Genomic DNA, 6,726 nt, shown 5'->3' on the forward strand with positions numbered 1-6,726 from the left:
TTTCCGGGACCACCAGCGTGTAGCGCTTTTCCAACGACGCACACGCTTCATCCCAGTCACCAATACGCGCCAAGAGAGATATGGCGTACGAGAGATTCCCCTTTTTACCACCTCGGTCCTCCTCATCGTCGTCCTTCCCGCTCTCAACCCTCATCTCTCTCTCTCTATCGTCTCTCTCGCTTCTCTCTTTCTATAAAACGCTGTTTTGCTCTCTCCGTTGCTTTCTCTCTGCCGTATCTCTTTTCTACCGCGCGCAGCTCTCGTCTTCATTTTTATTATCTCGCGGCAGATAGCTTTTTTAATTTTTTTCCCTCTTTTTCGGGATTTGATTGTAATGTACACGTACGCTTGTGTGACCCACCTGCGTGCCGCGTCGCGGTGGTGCATCGTTTGCGCCGTGAGATGCATTCGGCCCGGCGCTAAATGTCTTTGTGTATCTCGCGCCTGGCTTTTTTGGAGGATTTGTAATTTCGGTCTCTCTCTCTCTCTCTCTCTCTCTCCGTTCTCTTTCTATCTTTTCCCCGTCTTCTTTTTCCCGTCGTCCCTCGCACGTTCCACTTTTTTTTTGGTCGGAACGCGGTAGATTGCGTTTCTTGATTTCTTCCTTTTTTCGAGATTTCGTCGAGATCGCCCATTCGCATTTTGGCTGATTGGCTTTGTAAGACCCCGTAAAGTTCTCTAATTTAATTTTTGAAATTTTTTCTCAATCCTTTCAACCAAATCTCCAGTTATCGAAAAAAAAAGATTAGAATCGATTATTTCTACGTGTCTCTAAATTTTCTAAATTCAAAGAAAAAGCAAATTTAATAAAACGGAACATCTTCACAATTTTTATGTTGCTAAGCTTGATTTGATATTTCAATGATATTCACTGACATAACGCGATGTATATAATTATATATAATCGATAAAACTTATAATATAAAAGATATCAATACACAGTTGTTATTTAATAGCTTATTCTTTGCTGTTAATCCCAAAAAGTTGCTTTAATTGCACTTGACTTTAAATTAGTAGGAAACAGGCCCTTAGTAAAAGAATATCCATAAAACTTTTACGCACCAATTATACTGAATAGCATAGATTATCTATTCTGCTCGTGCGTTCGCTACGCTCTCATTCGTCGTCCCTTCGCGATTTGCATCGCTATAGCTGCCGGCATTTCCATTTTTCATTTCTGGCTTTCTTTGCGCCAAGCTAGTCTTACTTTGTCTCACAGTGGATATCATTTTTAAGTTCCCCACCGTCTCGCGCGCGCTCCTTTGTATATTTTGTGCTTACTCGCTCTCCTCTCTTTTCCGCGTGCGCTTTATTTTTCCTTTTTATTCTTCTTTTCTTCCTTTCTTCTTGGAGCGCGTATTTTCTTTTCTCGCGACGCAGTGGAATATGCGCGCTCGCGTCAGACACAGGGAGCCATTCCCTCGCTCTTCGATTTTCCGCGAGAGTTCTTCGTCCTTGCGCCCTCTTCGAGGCGTCTCCAGCTAGACGTCGGGGGAGAGAGAAAGAGAAGAATTTCCTCTCGACCGCGCCGAGGGAGATCGATGAGCTTCCGCGAGATCGAACGGAGCGACGAAAAGAGAACACGACGAAGAAATGTAAAGTTTCGAGAGCTCATTCGAAGCATCGACATCTCAGAAGTTACGCGGCGCGCTTTCAAAGGCTCAGCCGCCGCCGTTTTCATTGAACTGGCAAAAGTCAATTTGCTGGCTACCCCGAAAACTGGGCCACCAACAACTGCGTATCCTGATCAAAACAGGATAAACAACAGAATAAACGATTTGGAAAAAAAAAACGTTGAAAAAGATTTCTAAAAATGTTTGTAGCTAAAAAAGTAATATTTATTATGTAATTACGTCCGATTATAATAAACTGCAAAATAATTAAGAGCAAAAAGGATATATTTAGCACAAATATGAAACATACTGCTATAATGACAGTAAATTCAATTTTTATTGTCATAAATAAATATAGAGAACTTTTTTGTCAGCCTTTTTGTATCGAAATCTGAACTTATCAAAATTATGTCACTCTTATATATAATTCTTAGTTGAGAGAAAAAATATAAAACAACTTGATTTATACAAAGTATTTTTTTAAATTGTCAAATTTTTTTTTTTTTTTTTAACGATATAAAATAAATACAGTAGTGTTGCATGAAAAAATAAGTATTTGATAACAATATTGAAAATAGTGACAAATATATAAGAACCGAAGTTGCGTATAATTAATTTTTTTTCTATATATATATTTTTTTAATATTCTAATATTTTTTCCTAAATAATGATATATCATCGTGATTTGAATATCTTCATTAAAGGCTGTGTCGCCGACAAAAACGATGACACAACATGCGGTGCCGGAAAAGTCGCCGCGTGCAGATCAAAGCCAGCAAATTTTCGATACGTCGTCAGTGAATCCAAGGGTAGCTCGGAAAGGGGGTACCATATCGGTAGGGCGTGGTCGAAATCTGTCACACTAGCCGCGAATAAACTATCCGACTGTAAGAAATGATATGAAAAAGTTCCTGTATTAAATAATATACTTTCAAAATAAAACAGGGACATATTATATATCTCTGATAATTTTCGCAACAATTCTCAATCATTTTCAGCACAATATATCAATAGATTGTTCCTGAATTTTTCACATAATTTTTTGTAAGCGTAAAAACTTATCAAATTTTTGGATTCTTCCCTCGAAAAGAGAAAAATATTAATAGAAAATTTCTTCAAGAAATACAGGAAAATGAGTACATATCATAAAAAAAAAAGGATAATAAAAAATTTGTATTATATCGTTACTTGTAACGAAAGTATTAAAAAAAAAAGTCAATCTCTTTTTAATATATTTTGAAACAACATCTAACCGTGCAACATCAATATAATATTGAAATAAACTTATTGCAATAGTTGTCAAAAGGTCTTCAAAATTAATCATAATTATGATTTGTGTTTAGCTTGACATGCAAATTATAAATATATATGAATTTTCAATAATTAAAAATTACACATCCTAAATAAAATAATTCGCTAATCAAAGTACATTTGCTATTTATGTGGAATTTATATAATATATAATAATAAAGGATAAAAAGTATATACAATATAATAAAACTTTTCTGTACGTGAACAAATCTGTACTTTTATATTTCCTTTTCTAATTCATTTCATATTAAATCACTCATGCAGGAATATTAAAATCTGTTTCTTATTTATAGTTATAATCTAATTTTTAAAATTGTATGCATATCTTTTATATCATTTTTTCACACTACTATATTATTATACATTTACATAGTGTTACACTAATTTACATAACATTCCATCCAAATACTAATGAAAATTAAAATGTCAGAAATGAAGTAATGCATATTCCAATCCGCGACTTACCACACGCACGCTGCTAAAGATGCGATATATGCAAAAAATGTTATAAATATGCTATAATAAATTTTACATATACGTTACATTTTATAAATATATAAAATTTTTCATATATTTCTGCTTCAACAATAATATTATATTTTTTCAGAAATATATAAATATATATGTATTATACATACATATTGTATGGCAATACAGCTAAATATTACATACAGCTATATATCTTTATAGTTATAGATGTATATGTGCGCATGTGAGACATAAAATTAGTGGGCGGTTTGCCCATCTGGGCAAAACACGATTGTCACCGTTATCGGTATAGGATTTCAAACGATGATTGACATGATTTCTGCTAAGAATATATCGCAAAGTATAAATAATGCATCTAATTTATTTACATTATTCTTTATCTTATTTAACATGTATTTATCGCTATCGAAACAGGATCGAAAGATTCTGCCTCAATAAAATAAAGGAAAACAATATTTTCTCTGATTATCCGACAAAAGTAATCAGAATAACTCCACATATACGATAAGTGATATATCGATAACGCTACCGTATCAAAAGTACAATACCTCATATATTTATATTTTCCATATAATATAAGAAAATAATTTATGAACTTTCAGATATAAATTACAAATCAACGCTGTTTCTGATTTCCTTGGAAATTTTACCTGTCTCTTCTTTTAGTATAAAATAACAAAATTTAGTATAAACTGCCCGCATACGGACGTCGATGTTCTTGATTTTTAATTTCACTTGCAAGTCATCGGGGTGCCGCCAACTACCCTTACAAAGTGTATATAACCTGCATATGGTCCGTGCGACGAGACCGGAGCACCATAAAATCTAATCTAATCTTAATGATCTACCCTTTGCGAATTAGATCGATCAAACGGCGGTCGTATACAAACAGTGGTTTGACGTTACATAGAAATCCACGTGGAATTCGTCGGCGCCAGAGCGGTCATTCGCGTGCAACGAGATGCACGCCTGCATTAAGGAAGAGATGAAATTATCGAGTACTTTACCTCCTTCCATCTTCTCTCCTTCCCATCCTTTACTTTACGTAAATAATCGTTGCATCGCATTACAATTTACATTTGCCGCGTACGTATTTGCGATATACGAGCAGATATTGTGAATATTTAAGTCAGGGCAACAATTAGAAAGTTATATAATATTAAAAATTGGAAGACTCTTATATTTTCTCAGCTTCGAGTAAAGATTATTGCAAAGAAAATAATAATATTTTCATCTTGTTTTGATTTTATAAAGCTTTAAGACATTGAAATAACGTTAGAAAATATCTGATATATTAAATCAAAAATGGCAAAAAAATACTATAAATCTTTTATAAAAAAAAAAAAAAATTATCATTTAGATAATCAAACAGATTCATTTGTTGCTAAAATTTAATAAAAATAATAGTGTAAAAATGTTGTAAATACTTTAAATAAAATTCTTACAATTTTATAAAACTGTTATAGTAGAAGATATCGCGAAAGATTCGTAACGAAATTATAATAAAAGGAGATGATAGCTATTTCTATCTCCTTTTCTAATTTCGTTACGAATCTTTCGCGATATCTCTTATCATAAAGAAGGGATGACAAATCGGATATTGTTAAACTTTTGATAGAAGAAGAAGAATCACGCGGAAAATTTCAAAAAGATACCGTACAAAAATAATCTCATAGTTAATCTAAAAAATACTTAAAAGAGAAATGATATTTTAATCAGAAATATATACAATAAATAGAATTAATAAACACAATAAATAGAAAATTAATTATTTAATAGAAAATATAGTTACCGTGCATTGTAATTGAAACTGAATCTTCTCTTTCTTTGTGGGTATTTTTCATTATTTGCCAAAGGAGAAAAATTTATTGCGTATTATGAAGCAAACAAAACAAAATATATTAATAAACAGCAGAAAAAAAATAAACTGCGAATCATGGGAACGAACGGGACGAGACCGTTAAAGCGAATTATTACATCGACAATGAAAGAAACCTCAAAGGGACCTCGTTCGGTCTTGAATTGGCCCGCTTTGCCTGAATTTTAGGCATTGTCGAGAGAAAATTACGACCTTCGAAAGAGTGTTGACACGCGCCGTGGGCGTTCTGTTTTGGAGGAATTGAAAGAGGCGGAATTGCCAAGCTTCCGCGCGCGAAATTTCCCCCTTCGTGCGACGCCCGACAAAGGCCGCGACTTCGAATTCGTTGTCGTTGCGTACTTGGCTCGGATTCGTGTTGTTTCACAAAGCTTATTGCGATCTACGATTGCTATAATGAGTGAAAATTCAGCAAAAGTATTTTTAAACGAATATTTTACGTCAAAATAGCCTATGTACATACAACTTTATGACCCATTCACAGAGAAGTGCATACGAAGTATACATTAAAACGATGCCCATTTCAAGAAAATCTCCGCCGCATAGATGGGCGTATTTTTGGTTACAGAGCCTAGTAATTGGCCTATTCAGATCGAGAGCAATATTTTGACGTGGTTTCGCCGATGACACGTGCGGCCAACAAATTGGCAAGCACGTGTCGGCCGACTTGTGCGTAAGGGAGACTTTTGTCCGATTTAAACGTTACTGTCCGATTTAAACGGTACTGTTACCCCTGTCTATCGTATGTATAACGCGACTGTAGATGTGATCAGTTAATTGCCGAGTGTAATTTTTTTTGAGATATATAATTTTGCTCAATTGTGTCACTTTAAAACTTCGTTTGGATACTGTTTTCAACATAAAGTAGATAAAGTTTAATAATTATTTATGTAAATATATTTTATAATACATTTATCTTTTTATATCATAATGTGTTGAATATGGACCTAGAATATTTATTATTTGATTCTAAAAGGACTATTATAGAATTTAGTTCGAAAAGTATTGCCAATTTTTGGGCTATATCCTAACATATCCTTTTACTTTTAAATATTACGAATAATTTTTAGTTGCTAAAGAAGAATAAAAATTAATAAGAGGAATTAATTTATTACAAATTTTCAATTTTTTAAATTAAAAATATGACTATTTTAAACAACAGAGTTTTGTCTGTCCTTGATAAAAAGCCTTTTTTTCGCAATTTAATATCTTATCTATTGATATCTCAATATTAAAACGAACGTCATTCTTCTTTAATTGATTTCCAGTATGTACAGTTGAAAAAATATAATATCTCTGATAATTTTGCATATATAATTTTACGTGTGTATACACAAATAATTATATATATGTATAAAGGTATATATGTGTGCACACATTTTTTACAAAAATAATTTATAACATAAATATCATGCAGGCAACGTTTGTAAATATCAT

The sequence above is a fragment of the Polyergus mexicanus genome, unplaced genomic scaffold (assembly GCF_030449975.1).
Source record: "Polyergus mexicanus isolate NDT 795.1 unplaced genomic scaffold, iyPolMexi1.0 SCAF_15, whole genome shotgun sequence".
Classification (NCBI taxonomy): domain Eukaryota; kingdom Metazoa; phylum Arthropoda; class Insecta; order Hymenoptera; family Formicidae; genus Polyergus; species Polyergus mexicanus.